This window comes from Protopterus annectens, chromosome 17.part0 (assembly GCF_019279795.1).
Source record: "Protopterus annectens isolate FY-2018-M chromosome 17.part0, PAN1.0, whole genome shotgun sequence".
NCBI classification, from domain to species: Eukaryota; Metazoa; Chordata; order Ceratodontiformes; family Protopteridae; genus Protopterus; species Protopterus annectens.
In genome coordinates, this window is record NC_056751.1 from 427,112,408 (window position 1) to 427,135,998 (window position 23,591).

Sequence of the window (23,591 nt, forward strand, 5' to 3'; positions counted from 1 at the left end):
GTGTGTGTGTGTGTGTGTGTGTGTGTGTGTGTGTGTGTGTGTGTGTGCATACGCCTCTATGCACTTGCTCACATGTGTGAATGTCTGTGAGTCTGTGTGTGGTAGGGTTTGTGCCTTTGCCAACATGAAGCATGGGCTGCTAGGGAGCACACTACCCATATCAGATCTAGCATTGTTACTGTTAGCTTGTGTATTATTGAAAGACATACTAATAAGCTGATAATGATGTATTTTTCATTATGACAATAACCATCTCTAACTAAATCGAACTAAATCTGCAAAAGCAAATAAACAAGACTCACAGGAAATATAGGTTCCTAACACAGCAAATTCTGTGCCTATGCAGTAAAGTACCACTACAGGTCAAGCAAAGTACTACTTTGGCTACCTTTAAGGCTAGTCTTGATGACTGGATGGGTAGATGCAAAATTACACCAGCGTTATTATGTACAGTCTCGTTCAGTTTGGGAGGTGAGCACTAATAAATGCTTGAAAAGTGTCTACTTAAAGGTGTGTGTGGCTATGCATCTTATGGTCTCAGTGATCACTTGCGTATTATATTCCTGTGTTCCTCTTTAATGAGCTATTAAAGAAAGCAACAGAAAGTTTAATTTTTAGATACTGATGTATTTTTTTGATTTGTCAATTTATTTTGCTTCAACACATCCCTTTGATTTAGAATTTGCACCTTTTTTTGGCAAATTGGTGGGAAGCTTCAATCTGTTAGGAGGCAGATTTCTTTTCTTTTCTTTTGCATCAAGTTGAAAGGAGCAGCTGAAATTTAAAAATGAATGCAGTCCCCTTGTGGCAATGATTAGTAAATTCATATAACTCCTCAGACAAGTACACCAGACTAGAGCTGGGCTGGTCCACTATCGCATGGTAATTATCGACTGCATTCCAAGTCATTTAGGTTCATAGGTTGGTACTAGGCTATCAGCCCTAGGGCCTATACAAGCCTAGCCATAACAATTCCCTGGCTATTTCTTCCCACACTATTTACTTCCCTGGACCCCTGTCTAGCAGGACGACTGACATGATCCTCGGGGTGAATTTCCTTTCTCCCATCCAATCATCAACGTTCCTTTTGAAGAGGGCCAAAGAGGCACTCTGCTTGACATGTATGGGCAATCTATTCCAGAGTCTGAGGAGTCTCTGGGTCAGGAACCTATCCCTTCTGCATGTTTTGTTTATTGTGATGACAAGGTTTAGATCCCTGGAGCGTGTGGCTCTGAGGGATTGGGATTTCTTTAAGTGTAGCATGTCCAACAGCTCTGGGTTTGATATGGCCTTGTATGTTAAGCAGAGATCATCTCTGAGTAGACGATATGCAACAGAGTATAGTTGGAGTTTTTTAAGGTGGTCAGCATAGGGCATCTGCTTTAGGCCTGTGATTCTTTTAGTGAGGTATTTCGGCGGCCTTTCCAGTTGTAGCAGATGTCTTGAGAGGTACATACCAAACAGAGCATTGTATTCTATAATGGGTCTAATGAGGGATGAGTACAGTGGGACAATGACCTCCTTTTTTCTGGATGAAAAGCCCTTAGTGATGAGGTGTGCCACATAGAAGGATTTCCTGACTGTTGTGGTGATGTGGTTATCGAAGGTGAGATCACTGTCCACCTGTGCCCCTAAGTCTCTTATCACACTTTCGGAGTTTAGTGTACTGCCACCTATATGGTAATTCATGGATACATGTTTTTTCCCAAAGGGGATAACTATACATTTCTTGGCATTGAGCTTGAGCCCATGGCTCTGGCACCAAGCATCTGTTTCTGTAATGCCCTTTTGTAGAGTATCCACATCATTTGGGGATTCAGTAATGGCTCCCAGGTTGCAGTCATCTGCAAACTTTGTTAGCCAGAGTCCCTTAGTGTTGGCCTGTACTTCAGAGAAGTAGATGTCAAACAAGAGCGGTCCCAGGACTGAACCCTGAGGTACTCCACTTGTCACTTTTCTGGAGCTGGATTTGGAGTCGGCTACTTTTACAGTGTGGGTTCTATCAGTAAGCCAGTTAGCAACCCATTGGGTGACGTAGGGATTAATGCCCAGCTTAGTAAGTTTATCTATGATTCCAGAGTGGGGGATGGTGTCAAAGGCCTTGGCAAGGTCTAGATAGGCTGTGTGGACCACCTTACCCTTGTCCATGGCTCTGGAGACTGATTTGAAGAAGTTAATCAGGTTCAGGAGACAAGATCGGCCCTTCATGAACCCAAACTGGGTGGGGTCCAGTGTTTGAAGGTTGCCAATGTCTTTGTTTATAAGTTCCATGATAATACACTCCATGGTCTTGCAGATAAGACTTGTCAGACTGATGGGACGGTAGTTTCCGGGATCCAAGGTGGATCCCCCCTTGTGGAGTGGGATAACTGTAGCTCTGCGCCACTCAGTGGGCACGAAACCTGAGGTGAGGCTATGATTAAACATGACACTTAGGTGAGGTGCCAGTTCATATTGCAGTTCATGTAGTACACAGCCCGGGATATCATCTGGTCCCATGGATGCTGTAGTCTTAGCTTTGGAGAGTGCGTTTTTTTACCTGAGTGGCCATTATTACCGGAATATGGCAATCTTCCGGTATTGAGATGGGCCATTTAGGGGGTGAGAGGGGGGGTGAAGTTGGCACTGAATCGATCTGCCAGGATATTGGCAATATCCTTGGGATCAGTATATTTAATGCCATTCTGTTTTAGCTCAGAGCAGATCTGAGCATTGCCATTTAGATTCTTGACATAGTTATAGAATGCCTTGTGGTTGTCTTTGGAATCTTTGGCAATTTTATTTTCATAACTAGCTTTGGAGGATTTTATGAGGGATCTCAGTTTCTTACTGAGGCTGGTAAGGGAGTTTTTTGCATCCTGGGATTTTCCTCTTTTCTGCAACAGTTTCTTCCTTTTGCTGTAAAGTTTGTTTATGGCAGGGGACCGCCAGATTGGCTTCCTTTTTTTGGATGAGAGCATCTTGGATCTATTTGGGATGGCACGATTCATGCATGAGTGGATGTGCTTGTACAGTGCCTTAGTGTAGGATTCAGCAGTTGAACTTTCAGTTTCTGTCTGCATGGGTGTCATGAAGTTTGTCACTTCTGACTTGAGTAGCACATACTGATTTGTGTGTGTGTGTGTGTGTGTGTGTGTGTGTGTGTGTGTGTGTGTATCTGTGCGTGTGTGTATGTGTGCGTGTGTGTGGAGACAGCAGAGTGTTTGTGGAGAATGATTATTCATTGTACAGCAGGCAGAAGAGGAATAAATTCATTCCACTATTCAGGGAATGTCGAGACACAGGTATGAGATTCCAACTGCTGTAGTCAGCTGTCTTCAAGGTATTTTTCCCTGGTGAAACGAAATCATTTTTTGATGAAATACATGCTAAGGAGGAAATAACAAAAGTTTGTCCAACAAAAAGTGACTTGTGAAACAGAAGGAGATTCTCCTTCTTGTTCTTCTGGTAATAAAGACCACAGAGAGACTGTACATGTGAAAGCTTTTCAACTGTTTCAATGGAAAATGTTGGAGAGAAGGAAGGGGGCATGAGAGTTAGCTAGTAGAATCAAGATTATTTTGGAAATGAAGCAGAGACAGGATTCGGGAAATGGAGATGAATAGTAATAAAACCAGTAACTTAAGGTGGGATTACAATGCGATAATTATTTTTGTGAAATATGACAGAACAAGAAAATTTGGAAATAATGGACTTTTTCAGAATTTGACTGACTTGTGTGGGACTCTAAAGTACATGCCCTACTTCATGTCATTAATGTTTGGAAAATGCTTTGGGGAGGGGAATGGAGGGGAGAAATTAACTGTAAGTAAAGAAAATATTTTTATTGTCACAGTACTATTTTTGTGGTGTATGATTTTTTGCATGCTATAAAGTTACATTTTCTCAGTTATTTTTAAGTGTAATGGGGACTGTAAATATGTGTTTCTGTTCTTTTTTCCTTTCTTTCACCCTTCTCTCTTTCTTCTTTTTCAGTTTTACGAAATGTAGGCACTACAATGTAAAAAAAAAGTCTAGTTAAAAGAGCATGACAAAAGATAGATTAATGTGCTTTTTCTCATTCTTGCATGGGGGAATGACTGGATTAAGAACCTTAGACTGATTTAGTAACAAGTTTTACAGGAAAGCAAGCAAATGAAAAATAATATTGAATATTATGAGGCTTTTTCTAGCAAATTAATGTATGCTTAGTAACAATTCTGTAGCTCTCCCTAGTGTCTCCATGGAAACAATCTGATAAAGTGAAGTTGACTATCTGGTTCTCATGTCTCCATGGAGACAATCTGATAATGAGTAATTGGCTGTCTGCTTCTATTGTCTCCATGGAGATGATCTGATAAGGAGAAATTGGTTACAGTCTGGTGGAGACTGATTGGCTGGGGAAATAAAAAAAGAAAAAGATAAGAGAAACTGGCTAGGAGATAATGCTCTGTGAAAGCATTCAGGGTTTTTCCCAGCTAGGAGAGCTATAAAGATAAGACAAAACCAGTTAGCATTTAGTAGAAGCATAGGCTGTACCATGTGTCTTAGCACAGATAACCTTTCTTTTAGGTTAACTCATGTTTGTGAGTGTGGCTGTCAGTTTGGGACATTTTTTCCTGTTAGGAGGGTAAAACATCAATATATGAAGATGTACATAGTTTTGTGTGTAAGTATTAAATTAATAGGTTTTAGGGGTTATTGAGCTCTTTTGAGAGGTTTCAATAAAACAAAAAAGTTTTGTAAGATGTGACATAGGCTCAAATGGATGTGACAAGAAACAACTATATAAAAGTTCAGCCTGACAAACAGTGTATGTATGAAACACAAAAGCTGGAGCTAGACATTTAACAAAAAGTTGTTATACATAAAAGGTGGGAATAATAACTTTTTAATACAATGATGCTTTCTATAATGTTTTTAAATGTCAATGGTCTCACAGATACTACACTTGATCTTAGCCAAATGGCCGAGAAGTGATAATAGTCTCACAGATAAATACAAAAAAAGAAAGAATAGTGAACTATATTAAAAATGTGGAACACAAATAGTTATGTTACAGTAGATACACTTGGAAAGAACTCAACATGTACATTTGATAAAGAAAGGTTTTAAGGATGGTTATTCAGGGAAATACTGGGGCAAAGGAAAAGAGGAGTACTTATATTAATTGCAAGAGGAGCTCCAATTGTGATAGAAGCGGATAAAAAATACAGTAATAACAGATTTGTAGTGCTATGGGACTACTGTCAAGGGAGGATAATTCTACTGGCATGTATTGATATTCTACCTAAAACTGCTATAATGGAGCTTAAGAAAATTCTGGGAGAAATAATCAGTTTTCAGCAAGGATTATTATTTATAGGTGGTGACTGGAATTTGATTTGCAGCAATGAAGATGTGTCTGGGGGGTTTGAGGGGAAAGTATCACTAAGGAGGGAAGATTTTTGAGAAATTTATGAAAATATTTGTCATGGAAGATGTGAATTAAGTAATAAGAGTTCAGAGTGAATTTATGCATTATTCCCCAAGATACAAAAACTGGGCTAGACTAGACAGAATTTAAATTTCACAGGAACAAGTGCATTTAATTTAATGTCTTGATATGCACCCAATAACTCAGATCATGTGCCAATAACAGCTAAAATAAAAACTCAGAGTAATGAAATAAAAATGAGACACTCTGGATTTCCCACCTATCTGTTAAAAAGAGAGGAATTTAAGGAATCGGTAGTGGAGATTATTTAGGAGCTATTTGAGAGGCTAGAAATTAGTTTTGAAAATATAGATAGGAGTGGGATAAAATTAAGGTTGAGTTTAAAAATAGGGTAGAAATAAAATAAGAGGATGAACTGTAAAATGATAAGCAGAAAATGAGGGATTGCCTCAATAATAGACATGAATTTAGAAATATTGCTGTTAAACAATTGTTTTTTGATAATAACACTAGGGCACAAAAACTTTTAGCACAATAACTCAGGCAATAGAAAGTTGAAAGGGGCTGTCACCAAGCTTAGGGAGTCTATAACAAGGAAGGTGACAAGAGATCCTGTAGAAGTATTAGAAATATTTCAGAAATTCTGTGAAAATCTGTATAAAGCAGAGAAATATGGAAATCAAGAAAAGATACAAATGGAAATGTTTATGGAAGTATTAAATATGCCAAGGTTAGAGGTAGATTATACTCAATTACTAACAGGATAGGAGGAGATGAGATAAAATTTGTGATGTATAACCAATTTACAGGAAAGTCCCCAGGAATGGATGTTATTCCAGTGGAAGTTTGGAAGCTAGGAGGGGAAAAAACTGAAAAAGATCTGGAAAGTTTTAATGGTATTTTTAGAGTAGGAGAAGTACCAACATCATGGATGAATGCAATAGTAGCTGTAATACCTAAAGTAGGTAAAGATCCATCAGATCCAGCTGCATACAGGCCCATTTCAGTACTAAACCATGATTTGAAAGTGTTCATGTCTAAAATGGCTAAAAGAATGGCAAAAGTAATGCCAAAATTGATAGATATGGATCAATGTGGTTTTGTGGAGGGAAAGCAAACATTTGAAAACATTAACAGAACATTGACAATCCAGAGGGAAGCAGAATGTAAGAAAATACCATTATTGTTGGTGGGTCTTTATGCAGAGAAAGCATTTGACAGAGTAAGCTGGGACTTTATGAGTAGGGCACTGGAAGCATTTGCATTTCCTGAAAAAATTATAAGGTTGATTAGGAGGTTATATGAGGGATCGGAGGTGAAAATTAAAGTGGATGAGGTCCTCTCTGATAATTTCTGCTTGAGCAGAGAAAGCGGACGGGGTGTCCTCTTTCCCCTTTTTTATTTGCATTATATTTAGAACCATTGGCAAAGAAAATAAGGGACTCAAAAATTCAAGTATATAATTGGTATGGTAGTCAAGAAAAGCTGGCTCTATTTGCAGATGGTATTATTTTATGCCTGACAAAACCAGAAGAAGACATTACAGTGTTGTGGAACATTAATACAGTTTCAAATCTTTTTGGGATACAAAATGAATGAAGCTAAAACAAAGGCAATAGCAGTAAAATATGTACTCACATATGAATTGGTTCAGCAGTATCCATATTTATTGGGACATGACAAAATGAAGTATTTAAGAGTATGGATTAAAATGATTCTAGTGTGGCAGCTAAGGATATGTGGGAATAGACTAAACAAAAGATAATACAAAAACTGAGAAAATGGAAGCTTTGTTATATGGATATGGATAGTAAGATACATGCAATTAAAATTTTTTTTGTCGCATTAGTATTATACACAGGTCAGGCATATTTTTATCAACCAGAGGAGAAGGTGTGGATAGCAATTAATAAGGAGCTGAATTACTTCATCTGGGAGGGGAAGATGGCAAGAGTCAAGTGGGATAAGATGATTCTTCCAGTAGAACAAGGTGAATTGGGATTACCTGATTTGAAGGAGTGTTTCAGAGCTACACAGTTAAGGCTCCTATACATACTACAAGCAGAAAACTATAATTCAAAGTGGAAGGGATAATGATGAAACAGGGGGAAGCTCAAGAAACAAGGAGAGAGTGGGATTTTGGATACAGGCCTTTAAGAAAATAATAGTAATCATACAGAATATTATATCTATAATGTAGCAGAAAATATCCTAAGAACTAAGCCAACACAGGAATGGAGAAAGGAGATTCTGCTGATAGGGATGACTGCAATTAAGGATATAGACAATAGGCAAGAGGGGGCTGGAATGTATTGGAGAAAACTGGCAAAGGAACCAAGGTATTGGGAGCAAAGAACTAGAAAGGGAAAAATGATAGAATGGGAAGACGCCAAGAATTTATTTGGACTGCAGGTTAGAGATTGCCTTCCCTATCAAGGGCTGATATCAGAGTATAGACAAAGGGGTCCTAAACAAAAGACCAGCACTGGTTTTAGTAGAATCTAGAACAGAAACTGCCATTAAAAAAGGAATAATTAGTGAAGCATATAAGATATTACATGATAACTATAAGAATCAATCAGAAGAGGTTAGAAAGGATTGGAAAGAGAGACTGGATAAGCAATTCACAAAGAAACAAAGGGAGGATATATGCATGTCTCCCAAATATGGAACAAAATCTAGAAGATTTAGGATTTTTCTTGGAAATGTAAAGATAGATATTTTTATACCTCAAGTAGACTCCAGTGAATTTTTCCTCAGGTAGACAGCAAATATTAGAGGTGTGATGAGAAAGAAAGAGATAACTGGGAAAATATTTTCTGGGAGTGTGGTGAGTTGGTGGACTTTAAGGATTCCCTACGGGACGCACTGTTTGAGATGTTGGGTGGGCAGATTGGTGTGATGAGGGAGATGATTTTTCTGAGCTATGATGCAGAATCAGAATTGCCTAGACATGGTAAAGTCTTGTTGTGTCTAATTATAGCAGCTGCCAACAAATGAACAACTAGAAAATGGAAATCAAAATCAAAAGCAACTATACTAGAAGTATCCTGTTTTTTGTTTATTTTATTATTTATTTATTTGTTATTTATAGAACTTTGTGTACTGTGTATTTTTCTACCTAGTTGCACTGTGTGTGAGGTATTAACTGGAAATTGTCCACTTTTATTAAGCATCTGCTGGGTTGTTTCTGATAACTGGTTACAGTAAACTCTTTTTTTCTAGAGGCTCCTTTAGCTGTTTAAAACTTTCATTTAAAGGCTCACTGCTGCTTTTCAGCTGTGAAACATTTCTGCAGCTTGTTCTAAGTAGTGGGGATATTTGTAGCATTTCCATATTCAGGCTTGTATTTGGGCCTAGTGTTTGTGGAGACTATGTGTCTGAGCACATATTCAGAGAGATTGGTTTGGCCAAAGCCATCAGGCATTTCTGTGAGAGAGAATTGTTTGAGGTCATTGGCTGACTGAGGTCACCTGGACTACAGCTTAGACTAAGCACCTCATTGGTTCTTTTGAGATTTCTTTCTTAAAAGCTGTCTCAGGTTTTAACTTTCTGTTACCTAAGAAGTTCAGTTGTGAATGCTCTGCCATTTCACAGTGAACTGATCGAAGGAAGGACACTGAGGAAACTTGGAGCTATAATATATAACATTAAGTATCCTGTTCTTTATTTTGTTCTTTATTTCTTTGTTATTTATAGCACTTTGTGTACTGTGTATTTTTCTAGCTAGTTTCACTGTGTGTGAGGTATTAACTGGAAATTGTCCACTTTTATTAAGCATCTGTTGGGTTGTTTCTGATAACTGGTTACAGTAAACTCTTTTTTTCTAGAGGCTCCTTTAGCTGTTTAAAACTTTCATTTAAAGGCTCACTGCTGCTTTTCAGCTGTGAAACATTTCTGCAGCTTGTTTCCCACCCTCCTTCCCTGCTGGTATAGTGTTTTTATAGTTGGTGGCTTTGCAGTTGCCCGCCCCTAGTGTAAATTTGATCTGGAACCCTCCTCCCAGTCTAGTGTCATTACCTCATTCTACCCAGTACAGGGAGAACATTTGAGAAGGCCAATCAGCTTAGTTTCGGCTACTCCTTTCTCTCTTTCCACTAAAAAAAAAAAAAAAAAAAAAAAAAAAAAAAAAAAAAATCATCTGCTTTTACTGTATTTGTTTTTTTCCTACTTTATTTTGCTTTTGCGTCTTCTTAAAAGTACTAAATTGTATTTATTACTGCTTGGTGTAACTTATTCTAAGCCTTTTAGTTTAAGCACTTGGGCTTTAGACCAGTTGTTTTACATTAGGAAGGTTTGTGGGCTGCACTGTGGTGGCAGGACAGGTAGCTTACATCCTTCTAAGATGGGAACTGCTGATTGAGGGCTCAGTGTCTGTTATTCTAAAAGTGTATTAGTTCTGGTTTAAGCACCTGGGCTTCAGGCCAGTTATTTTACATTAAGAAGGTTCATGGTCTGCACTCTTGTGGGAGAAGAGGCTGGACTCTACCCTTCTGAGCTGGGAATTTCTGGTTAAAGGCTTATAGTGCCTGCATATTTTAACTATTTCTTACTGTAATTGGTACACCTTGTTTGCTGTAGCATAGACTAGATCCAGGCCTGCTGAATCTAGTTTTGTTTGTATGCTTGTTATTTCCCTGAAAAGCTAATTCCACCTAAAACGCGGCTTTTCAGCGCTTCTGTGGATCCCTAGTGATATCTGCATTGCTTACTGTACTTATTTCATTGTTTCACTTGAAAGAAAGTTACTGTTTGACATTTTTGCATTTAAGTTACCTGGCACTTGCTCACTAAAGCAATTATATAAGTCAGCACTAAAAAATTAAAAGCACTACGCCCTCACAAACTCCCCCTGGAGTACCTTGCTCCCCATTGGCCATTTTTTCAATTATAAAGAAATTCCCAATACTATTCTAGCATGTCCAAAGGTCAGTTGTCAATCTCCTCTCCAGTCCAGCTGGTGAATCTGGGAATCTTGAGGCAATGTTACAACTGCCTCATGTACACAGACAACCCTCTCCTCCTCCCAACAAATTCCAACACATGTGAGAGATGCAACCATATAGCCAAACTGGAGGCTAAGCTCTCTCAACTCAGTACTGGCGTAACCAGTCAGGAGGAGAAGGAAACCACACTCACTAAAATTCCAGTCTCACATAGACCTACCACGACAGCAAACCAAACACATAAACACACAAAAACATACTTGGAGGCTCTAAATAAAAAATCTCCCTAAGCAGCAGAGACCTCCAAAGCAGACACCCAAGCAACCGCTACCTCAAAACAAAACACGTGCAACACATGGCTCACAAAGCCAGTGTGCCGAACAGTCACAGCCCTTAAGGCTAAACAACACACCTGATACACTTGTAATAGGTGATTCTATCATCAGGCACACTGACGTCCCACTCACCAGGCTGAACAAGGAGAAGGTCACGGTGAGCTGCCTGTCGGGCGCTAGGATCCGCCACATAACACAAGCACTCAGGTCACTCCAAGGCAAGTACAAATATGACTCAGTCATTGTCCATGCTGGTGTGAATGACCTGAGACATACCTCCCTGGACTACATGAAGAGAGACATAGAGGAGCTCTCTGAGCATGTAGCCCAGGCCGGTATGACCCTGACCTTGAGTAGCATCTTACCCTCACCAAGAATGATGCCACAGTATGAAGACAAGATTATCAATTTCAACAATTGGCTTAAGTATTGGTGTCATTCAAAGGGGATCCAATGCCTGTCAGCCTGGGATGACATGCTCGACAAGCCATGATGCTTCGCTAGGGACGGCTTGCACCTGTCACCCCTGGGCTTTCAGATATTGGCAAAGGCTCTTGCTACCCCCATAGTGCCTTTTTTAGGCAAGGCTCAAAAGACAAACCCACCTCCATAGGTATCGCAAGGGATAAGAAACTAAGAGTAATGCTACTCAGTGCCAGAAGTCTAAACCTCAAGATGCACGCACTCGAAACTCTCCTTAGCATGGAGAACATTGATATCTGTGCAGTAACAGAAACCTGGTTCAAGGCTCTAGAGAGCACCCCAGCACTACCAGGTTATACCTCATACCATGCTTTTCAGCCCCAAAACTTGAACCGAACCACAAAAGGAGGGGGAGTATAAATATTCGTCAAAGATACCCACACCTCCAGGTTGGTGGCACAGCATGAAGCATCAGAGACTATCCATGTGCAATTAACAGTGGGTAAAACTGCCTTCCAGTTTATAGCCTGCTACAGACCACCCTCCCAAACTCAGGAACCCCACTCGGCCTTCCTGAGAACACTGGAAAATATGAAGGTCTCTCCAAACACCATTATATTGGGTGACTTCAACTACCCAACTATAGACTGGGAGCATTACTCTAGCTCCAACACCCTAGCCCAAAGGTTCCTAGAGTTTATAAACTCAAATGCTATGGAACAACTTGTTACCACTCCCATAAGAGGGGAAAACATACTGGACCTGATCATCACCAACATGGGGACTCTATGCTCCAGACCAGAAGTGTATCCCTCACTGGTAAGATCAGACCATAAACTAATCTCACTGGATATTCACATCCAGACCCCACCCCATGCCCAGAAAACTACAGTGAAAAACTTCTCTAAAGCAAATTTCACACTCCTCAAAACCGAGGTGGAATCCTTCAAAGCCCCCGGGCCTGTGGATAATCTGCCCAGACCGCAAAATCCTTTATAAATGCATTCTATGAACACCTTCAGGAATGCATGGATCATGCAATCCCAAATAAAACCAAGACCCAATCCTCCAAAGGCAGGCGTCCTGTCTGGTGGACCCCAGCCATAAACAAACTATACAATAGAAGGAGGAAGCTACTACATGATAGAGCAAAATCCCAAGAAGGGAAGGCATCTCTGATCAGTATTAGCAAAAAACTACGGGCACTCATAAAATCGTCTAAGACCAGCTTCGAGAGAAAAATTGCACAGGACACTAAGGATAATCACAAGGCTTTCTTTAGTTATGTTAGGAACCTGGGTGGGAATTCCCAGATATGCTCAGAATTAATCCAAAATGACAAAAAATACACCGAACCCACAGACATTGCCAACATCCTAGCTGACAGGTTCAGTGCAAACGTCTCCCCCCCCTCCCCACCTCCCCCTCCCCACCAAAAGGGCTAATATCTATCCCAGCAGAGTGCTGCCCTCCTGACATCTCAGATGCTCAGGTAAGAGCTGCCCTCTCCAAAGCAAGAAACACAGCATCAATGGGACCAGACGGTGTCCCGGGCTGCGTCCTACATGAACTCCAATAAGAGCTAAACCCAAACCTAAAACTACTGTTCAATCTCAGCCTTACTACAGGATATGTACCCAAAGAGTGGCGTACAGCAACAGTGGTCCCTCTCCACAAAGGTGGTGCCTCAACGGATCCTGGAAACTATCGCCCATAAGTCTCACTAGCTTGGTCTGCAAAGCTATGGAAAGGATCATCATGGACCTTATAAATAAAGATATTGGGGACCTACAGACACTGGATCCTACCCAGTTCGGCTTTGTTAAGGGCAGATCCTGCCTCTTAAACCTGGTCGATTTCTTTGAAACAGTCACCAAGGCCATTGACAAGGGGAAGGTGGTCCACACAGCCTACCTGGACCTTGCAAAAGCCTTCGATACAATACCCCACTCGGGCATTATAGATAAGCTCACCAGCTTAAATATAAACCCCTATGTCACTAGATGGGTTGCAAACTGGCTCAAGGACAGAACCCACATGGTTAGAATAGCTGGAGCCATGTCAGACTCCAAACCAGTTAAAAGTGGCATCCCACAAGGCTCAGTCCTGGGACCTCTCTTGTTCGGTATATATTTCTCGGAGGTACAGACCAACATGGAAGGACTGTGGCTGACCAAGTTCGCAGATGACTGCAAACTGGGTGCCATAATAGACTCTCCATCCGACACAAGCATCCTCCAAAAGGGCCTCATAGAAACAGACAACTAGTGCCAGAGCCATGGCCTCAAGCTAAATGCCAAAAAGTGTATAGTCATCCCCTTTGGCAAAAACAAAGTGCCCACAAATTACCACATAGGTGGTAATCCATTAAGTACAGAAGAAGTAATTAGGGACCTGGGGACCCAAGTTGATAGCAATCTCTCATTTGACAACCACGTGGCCAAAGTGGTTAGAAAAACATTTTATCATGAAGGGATTCACATCTAGATCAGGGGAGGTCATCATGCCTCTTTACTCATCCCTCATCAGGCCCATAATTGAGTACAATGCCCCTTTTGGGATGTACCTTACCAGACACCTGCAGCAACTGGAAAGACCCCAAAAGTACCTTACCAAGAGGATCAAGGGGCTCAAACAGATGCCGTATGCTGCCCTGTTAAAGAAACTCCAGCTCTACTCAGTGGCATACCGCCTGCTCAGAGGTGATCTGTGCCTGACGTATAAAGCCATGTCCAACTCGGAATTAATGGACATGCTGCACCTCAGAAAATCCAAATCCCATCGAGCTACACGCTCAAGGGACTTGAACCTCAGCACTGAAATAAATAGGACATGCTGGAGGGACAGATTCATAACTCAGAGGCTCCCTTCACTCTGGAATAAAATCCCAGTCCAGGTTAGGCAGAGTCCCTCACTGACTCTCTTCAAGAGGAATCTTGATGAGTGGATGGGAGATCGTAGGTTTACCCCGGGTATCACTTCTGTGTCACTGTTAGACAGAGGCACAGTATACTAACCTTGAAAAAGGGCATAGCAAAATTAATTTAAAATGGGTGGCGAAAGCCATACACACTCTGGCTAGGCTTATAAATGCCCTAGGGCAGATAGCCTAGTATGAACCTATGAACCTATGAACCTATAATGAATATAGTAACAAAGATAAAATAACTGGAATTGAAATCTTTAGAAAAGGGTAGGAGAAAATTACACAGGAAAAAATGGGAATTGTGGGAACAGTACATACAGGGGAGGAATGAGGTTTAAAGAAAGGCAGGTCTTAAATGAGCTATATATTGTTTGACTGAAAATGAATGGGTAGATTATAAGTGATGTATAATGTTTGCAACTAGGAGTGTGTCAGTATGGTTTTTGATGCAAAAATGCTTGCAATTAGGATTGTGACGGTGTGGTTTGTTTTCATCTATATCATTGTATGATTGCCTATGTTGTTAGTGATGGTTTAATAAAGATGTTTCTTATTTAAAAACGGACAGGAATTGAATAATTTATGTAATGTTGCTTAGGTTATATGATATATATTGCAATATATGCGAAATATAATGTTTTTAACATGAACTTGTTAATACAGTTTGAGTACGTTTATATAAATGTAAATTTGCCTATGTCACAAATGATAATTCAGTAAAGGTGTTAAACAAAAGAGGTGAGTCCTCCACTTGTGCACATAATAACATTGAACAAGGTATGCATGGTGAGAGTCCTCCACACCTAATTACACAGCATACCGTAGTGCACACCAGTATGTGAGTAGTAATGTAATCAATTAATTCTTGACAGGTTCAGCAGCAAAAATGAGCTGCTCCACTATATCAGTAAATTTGGAAGATAGTGACAAAATGGCTGAAAATGATGGTAATATATTTATGAGACAGCCTGAGGAAAGGGGCCCATATAAAACAAGTTTAATGGCAGGATCATATACTCCATATCATGTTAATAATTACAGGAAGTGGCACTGGATCACAAAGTATATGGTGACATTACCCTACAAAACTTATGCATCTCAACACCAGTGTCTCTAGCCCCACAGGACCACCTGCCCTGTGACACCTTCACAAAGTAGTGCAAGGCAGAGGCATATGTCACAGCTACCTCAGGAAACATGTAAAACATTGGCTGCCCAGTAGCAAATGTGCAACGATATTGTTAAGACTCAGTGCACTGCCACAGGGAGTCAGATAGAAATGGTCAGAGTCCTCCAGGGTATATGTGAGGATTTCCAGGACTACATACAAATGGTAGAGAGTAGAGATACTGCTATTATCACATTGGTCTGTAGTGTGGTGACACAACAGGCATCCATGTTAGCCTCCATTTGTACACCAATGAGCACTTACCAGACTCAAATAGGGAAGAGGATGGGATAATTTCTAAACACATGGGAGCATCACATCACACTGCAAGTGCTTATCAAGATGATATTGAAAGTAGTAGAGGGGAACAAACACAACAAAATTCATACAAGCTATGTCAGTGTTCATTTACTCATAGTGGAAACTCATTTGAGGTCTTAGTTCTGCAGCAATGTCTGTAGGTATATCTACATGAAGTAGGTCATGCCATCACAGCAAGTCACCATCCAGCTCACATGACAGCCCCTCCTTGATATCACATGCACGTTCACCTACCCTGTCTTTAAGACACATTGTGTATGGCATATGTGACCTTGACCTTATATGACTGAGACTAGATATTTCAGGTACTTAAATTATAAAATGTGGTATTTGACTGCCATACTGCGGTGGTGGTGCTGCGGTAGCATTGTCGCCTCACAGTAAGACGTTGTCCTGTTCGATTCTCAGCTAGAGCATCTTCTGTGTGGAGACATGCGTGAATGGGCGTACCTTCGTTTAAGGTTGTGGGTCAGGGCCGGCAACTCAGCATGTAAAAATCTACTGCCAATCATTAGCGGACCGGAATTCTGCTGTGGAGATCCCTAACTGGGAAAAGCCAAAAGATACAACAACAACAGCAACAACAGTATTTGACTGCCCTTCCTTTCAATATTTTGATTTTAATGGTTAACTTAAAGGCAATGTATTAAAAAATAACTGTAGAATATGTGTGTGCATAATGTAATCCATTATTAAGAGATTTTACATGTGCTTGTACTTCATTTCAATAATTGTAATGCTTATAATTAAAGAAAATAACCTGGAAACAGGAGTGGAAGACATAACATGCAAATTACAATGTTTAACACCAGTAAGGGCCCATTATTTATTGGAAGTTTGAATTGAGCAGTGGTAAAGCTGACAGTTACACAGAACAGAACAGAAAAATTACACAGCAAAAAAGATGACATGAGTATCCTGCCATCTAAACTAGCACTGTTGCACTTCACCCTCAGCACTGCATAAATGATTTCTATTTCTGAGGTCATAACGTGGTGTTCATGACATAAGCAATCAGAATGATGTGCTGTACCTTAAGAGAGAATATTAAATCATTTTTTATATGTCATAGTTAAAACTGAGGAAACATTGCATAATAAGAAAAAACATGCTATATTTTCCATTCTAGTGCAATGTATGAACTCAAGTCAAATTCATATTTAAAGATTTTATTACATACAATTTGGTAAGGTCCAATTAGTCACCTACTGAAATGACACTTTAATACATTTATCATTTCTGCAGATTCAGTGTGTTTATATTTAAGCATAGTCCCTAAGCAACATTTCTTCTGCAAAACAGTAAACAATGTAAATACACCTTACAAGATGCCTTATGACATCACAAACTGGTGTCAGTGAACAGTCAGACATAAGTTTTATAAACAATAATATGAGATCCTGTTCTGAAATAAAAGATTATTTAAAGATAAGAGGGAATGTCTGAGGAACACTGGCAATAGGCTGTGCAACACACAGTGTGGCCCACACATATCTATGTATCAATTATACTCTGTTTTTTTACAGGCAATGAAACATTAACCTGAATGTTAAGGTCCACAGTTTTGGACTAAATGCTGCCTCTTTACCTGCCAACCATATGCTGTGCACAAGTGTGCCACATGGGGTCCCATACTACTGCTGGCTGACCATTATTAATCATACTAGGACATGAAATAGTAGCTGCAGTGACAGCATGGGCCCCTTCACCAGGAGGTGCATGACCATATTATGCAGAATTCAACACGCAGTAAACATCCTGCATGCTGCAGCTGGGTCATATTGAAGGGCAGTTGCAGAGTCAACCAGGTGTCTGAAACCGGCTTTTATCATGCCAAATAATCTCTAGATGACAATATGAGTTTGGGACACGGCTGTATTAAAATTATCTTCCATAGCTCCACTCAGTTTTCTCACTGGTGTCATGAAACAAAGGACAAGTGGTTTAGTATTAAGCAATACATTTTACTATAAATAAGAAATTAAATTATAAAAAACAATTTCCACTAACCAAGAAGATGACCTTTGGGCATCATACTATGCAGGAAGAAGTTGTAGAGTGAGCTAATATGACAGATATGGGAATTATGTGCACTGCATGAATACTGGGTAGACAGATTGGTAAGGCTCCTCCATGCATCACACACTACCTGGCAGCTGATGGAATGGTAACCATTCCTTTTGCAGTGCTACTGCTCTGTGGACCTGATGGGGCCCTGATGGCAACATGGGTTCAATCTGTCACACCAAACACCTCAGGTAAACATGCCACCTTATAAAAGGCATGCATAGTTTGGGCTCAATCCTTAGGTAAAACTGGAAAATAGATGTACTGACCCACATGTTCCAAGAGTACATCCAGGAACTGCTGAAACAGACTACCTACCTGATGGTTTCCAAGCCAGAATCAAAGAATGCCTAATTATATTCCTGTCACTAATGTTAAGCTAAATATTAGTATGTGGACATGTTTCTGAACTATTGTAATAGGCTATACTGGTATCAGTTTATAAAAGGATGGTTGCATCAGACTGAGACAGTTTCAGACCCATTAGCTTGACCAGTACTGTATGCAAAACCATGGCGAGAGTCATAATGGAGCATATCCTAAATGCCACAGGGGACCTACATCTGTTAGATCATCTTCTCTTTTTCCCATTTTTCGACATGGGGTCAGGGCATTGTGTCAACAGTTGCCATCTCTCTCTCTATTCAATGCCACTATCCTACCTTCTTCAGTAGTTATCCCTGACTGTCACAGGTCTTCTCTCATACAATCCATCCACCTCTTTGCTGGTCACTCTTGTTTCCTCTTGCTTTTTTATCCCTGTCTGAAATCTTCACCACATTGGCTTCTGCTTTTCTGCACATGTGCCTGAATAACTGTAATCTGTTCTTGTTGACCTTTTCTGGAAATGGAGCTACTTTGGCCTTTCCTGTTATGTCCTCCTTTGTTCATCTGTCCCATAATGTACATCCTATCACCCATCTCAGGCACTCCATCTCCATCACTACTTGCTTTATCAATTGCTCTCCCTTTACTTCCCAGTAGTACTGGTCACACCACTGTTTTGTGCACTTTACATTTTACCTTCTTTGGCATTCTTCTGTCATGCACTACATGTGGCACTGTATGCCAGTTGGCTGCAGCCCCCTTGATTCTAGCTTTGACCTCCTCATTCAGACTTCCCCTCTCCTAAACCGCTCTTCCCAGGCACTCAAAGCTGTTAACTTGTTCCACTATTTTCTTTTCTATCTCAGTTCTCAGCTTCTTCTGATTTCTCCCATTTTGTGTCATTATAACTGTCATATCAGTTTCATCCCATTGTGCCTTCAGTTTTGCATTCCGTTCACCTATCCTTCGTTGAAGTTCTTGCTCAGTGTCTGCCTGTAATGCCACACCATCTGCATACAGCAACTTTGTTGCTCTGTCTCTTCTGACCTGTTTGCTAATGTAGTCCATCATCAGTATGAACAGCAATGGGCTCAGAGCTGAACCCTGATGCACACCCACTGCCACTGGGAACCCCTCTTTGAAATAACTGTTCATACTTGAATTATTGGGTCCTTGTCCATAACCTGCACTAATTCTACCAGTGTTTCAGGGACTTTGATTTGGGACAGTTGCTCCTATCAGGAGAGTTTGACTTCATTATCTGAAGTTGTACACAATTTTGTGTGTTTGCTTTAAGTTAATAGGTCATGGCAGAGTCCTGGGTGTGTGTGTTTTTTTTGAGGATTTTAAATAAAATTAAAACATCTTGTAAAATGTGACATAGGTTCAAATGGAGATGACAAGAAGAAACAACTGTATAAAAGATCAGCTTACCAAACATTACTGGGTGCATGTAACACAAAAGCTGGAAATAGACATTTAAAAAAGCTGTCATATATAATTAGGTGGGAATAATAACTTCTTATCATAATGGCTACACCATCCATATAGTTTTACAAGGTTAATGATCTCACAGGTATAGAAAAAAAGGTATGTATATGCAGAGTGCAAATAGCAATGCTACAGGAGATGCTCTTGGAAAGAAATGAACATGAGAATTTGATAAAGAAAGGTTTTCAAGATGGTTATTCAGAGGAATACCTGGGGCAAAAGAAAAGATGAGTGCTTATATTAATTGCAAGAGGAGCTCCAATAGTAGTAGAACAGGATAAAAAAGATAATAATGGTAGATTTATAGTACTAAGGGGTTACTGGCAAGGGAGAAAGATTACACTGGCATGTATTTATATTCCACTGAAAACTGCTATAATGAAGCTTGAGAAATAATTAGCTTTCAGCAAGGAATTTGGTATTTGCATTATATTTAGAACCACTGGCAAAGAAAATTAAAGACTCAGAAATTCAAGGATATAATTGGTATGGTAGTCAAGAAAAGCTGGCTGAATTTGCAGATGATATTATTTTATACCTGACAAAACCAGAAAGATACATTACAGTGTTGTGGAACATTTTGAGACAGTTTAATATATTTTGGGATACAAAATGAATGAAGCTAAAACAAAGGCAATAGCGATAAATTATGTACCCACACACAAATTGGTTCAGCAGTATCCAGATGTGTGGGGACATGATAAAATGAGGTGTGTAGGAGTATGGATTAGACACGATTCTAGGGTGGCAGCTAAGGATATGAGGGAAGAGACTAAATAAAATATAATGCAAAAACTGAGAAAATACAAGCTCTGTTATATGGAAATCGATAGTAAGGTGCAAGCAGTTAAAATGTTTTAGTCCCTTTAGTTTTATACACAGGTCAGACATATTTTATCAGCCAGAGGAGAAGTTGTAGATAGCAATTAATAAGACAGCAAGAGTCAAGTGGGATAAACTGATTCTTCCAATAAAACAAGGTGGACTGGGATTACCCCATTTGAAGGGGTATTTCAGAGCAACACAGTTAAGGCTTCTATACATGGTAGAAGTAGAAAACTATAATTTGAAGTGAAAGTTATGATGATGAACCGGGAGAAGCTCAATAACAAGGAGAGACTGGGATATTGGATGTAGGCCTTTAAGGAGAATAACAATAATCATACAGAATATTATATCCATAAAGTAGCAGAAAGTGTTCGAAGAACCAAGCCAATGCAAGAATGAAGAAAGGAGATTCTGCCAATAGAGGTGACTGTAATTAGGGATACAGACAATAGGCAAGAGGGGGCTGGAATTTATTGGAGAAAACTGACAAAGGAACCAAGGTATTGGGAGCAAATAATTAGAGATGAAAAGGTAATAGAATGGGAAGATGCTAAGAATTTATTAGGACTGCAAGTTAGAGATTGCCTTCCCTATCAAGGATTTATATCAGGGTACAGGCAAAGAGAAAGAAATGGTGGGGTCTTAAGTGAAATATTAACACTGGTAGAGTTTTAATAGCATCTAGAACAGAAGCTGGCACTAAAAAGGAATAATTAGTAGAGTATATACAATACTGCATGATAACTATAAGAATCAGTCAGGGGAGACTAGAAAGGATTGAGAAGAAAGACTGGATAAGCAATTCACAAAGAAGTCGTAGGTAAAAAACTGTTGTTGGTGCTCAAAGACGCCTTCCGACAAATAAGGAACAAGTAACTGGAATCAGGAAACAGAAGGAGTCACCACGAATAAAAGGAAGCCTCCGTTTGTAGTAGAAATTAAAATCCGTTTAATGCAATAAAGTAAAATGAGCACTTTCGCATAGCTAAGCTATGCTTCTTCAGATAGTCAACTTACATATACATTTCAATTCTATTTATATGCAAAAACCATTTTTGGCGGGCTTGTTAACTGATGCAATCAATCAATCAGATTAAAACAATCAGATTAAAACAATTGCCGGAACTTCAATCCTTAAACTTATGACAACTAAAACTTATAGCGCTTAGAGTGCATAACAATATTAAAACATATAAAACATAAGAAGAGTATGAAGCAACTTAACTAACAAACAGTGCGATCCTGCATGGTAACTATGTAGCGTTTTTGACATCAGTTTTTTAAAACGATAAACATTGTTTCATTTCAGTCCCAAACTAAGATAACAACAGTATATTCACTTTTCATAAAAAATGTCAACTAGCAAAATTCCACTCTATGTGGCATGCTAACTTGCATAACCATAGATGGATATATGACAGAACATTATGTGAAGTCAACGGTTAAGAAAGTCATGAACATTGCTATCAGAACTAACTTTCCAGTCTACATGACAAAGTCTGTTTACCTCATTTCAGCACGCACATAAAGCCCCAATATAAATGGTCTGGGCAATATATCCCAATGTGTATAATTGAAATATAGTCATAAAATACATATTTAAGAAAAAATACATATTCAAGAAAAAAAGTACATATTTAAGAAGAAAGTGCATATTTAAGAAAGTAAGTGCATAATAACAAAGCCTAAAGTATAAAGGCTTACGCCTCAAAGAGTGCTCCATAAGGAGGTAACTCTTAAGGACATCATGTCCGGTTTTTTCATATTCTTAATGTATTGCATAAATGATATGTTATGTTGTTGACATAAATTACCTAAAATATCTTAAACAAACAGTATAAATAAATACATAAATAAATAAATGGGTAAGAAATGGATCAGGAATATAAATAAATAATCTAGATATAAATATATGAATATATATGTGTATGTGAAATAACAAAAACTTCCAAAGAGGCAGATCGCTGTCTAACGCAGCCAAAAATAGCTTCAGTGAAAATGTCTTACTATAAAGGTCTGTTATTTAAAATTGGCTTTATGGATGCATATTGGTTTATCCCAGGATCAGTTTGAGCTCTCAACAAAAATATCCATTTTAGTTCCATACATGCTAAATGGTTAATGTCATCTCCTCCTCTAACATTATTTCTCACTACTTGTAACACTTTAAATGTAAAATAATGTGGACTATACTCAATAATATGCTTTGCAAGTGCATTTTGCTCGTTCTTCTTCCTAATATCGTAAAGATGGTTATATACTCTGTCTCTAAGTCTCCTTTTTGTAAGACCCACATAGAACGCTGGACAGCATTCACAAGTGGCTAAATAGACAAGGTTTGTGCTATCACAATTATGAAAATAATTTGGATGAAAAACGTGTAGTCCATGAGGGTGTTCAAAAGTTTGTTTTTTGGAAATATGTGAGCACATGTGACACTTACCACAAGGGTAAGTCCCTTTCTTAACTGAAACCAAGTCTTTAATGGTGCTGTTGTGTTTTTCAGTGCATAGAATCTGTTTAAGATTCTTGCAATTTCTGTAGCTAAAAGTAGGGTATGTACCAACTATCTGTGTCGTGTGTGGATCCATGGTCAATATATTCCAATTCTTCTTGACTATCTTCTGAATATTTACTACATCACTCGTATATTTTAACAAAAAAGGAGTTTTTTCTAAAATACCTTGCTTTCTATTTTTATAGTAAGAAGGCCAATGGGGACGTTGTGTTGGAATATATATGTTTGGTGATGTACCTAAAGTCTGTTGTTTGCAATTTCTAATCAGATGATTGTTATAGCCTCTATCTCTTAGTAGCTGTTCTAAGAAAGCAACTTCTCGTATGCGATCAGTTTCATTAGTACAGATTCTAGATATCCTATTTAGCTGACTAATGACAATACCTGAAAAGGTGTGTCTAGGATGCATACTCTCAAATTTTAAAAGAGAGTTCTTCCATGTTGGTTTCCTATAGAGTGACGTGCTAATGCGTCTGTCTATATTAAACCTGAGAGTTAGATCTAGAAAATTTATCTCTGAGTCCGAGGTTTCAATAGTAAATCTGAGAAAAGAACTCGTGGTTTCTATATCTTTTATAAATTTAATGCAATCTGTATGATTGCCTTCCCACACAAAGAGTACATCATCCACAAACCTTTTATAAAGTTTTACATTACTGAACAAGGTATGTTTAAACAGAAAATTGCTTTCCCATTCATGAACTACTAGGTTTGCATAACTGTTGGCGCAGGGGGTGCCCATGGCAACCCCCCACTTCTGTAAATAAAATTTATCTTTAAACATAAAAATGTTGTTATTAAGTACAATCTCGAGTAGATAGTTAA

General features: G+C 39.1%; 1 pseudogene; it reads right to left on the bottom strand.

Moving 5' to 3' along the window:
* Positions 1-4,832: 4,832 nt before the first annotated feature.
* On the bottom strand, positions 4,833-4,960 carry LOC122791904 (annotated as a pseudogene).
* Positions 4,961-23,591: the final 18,631 nt, after the last annotated feature.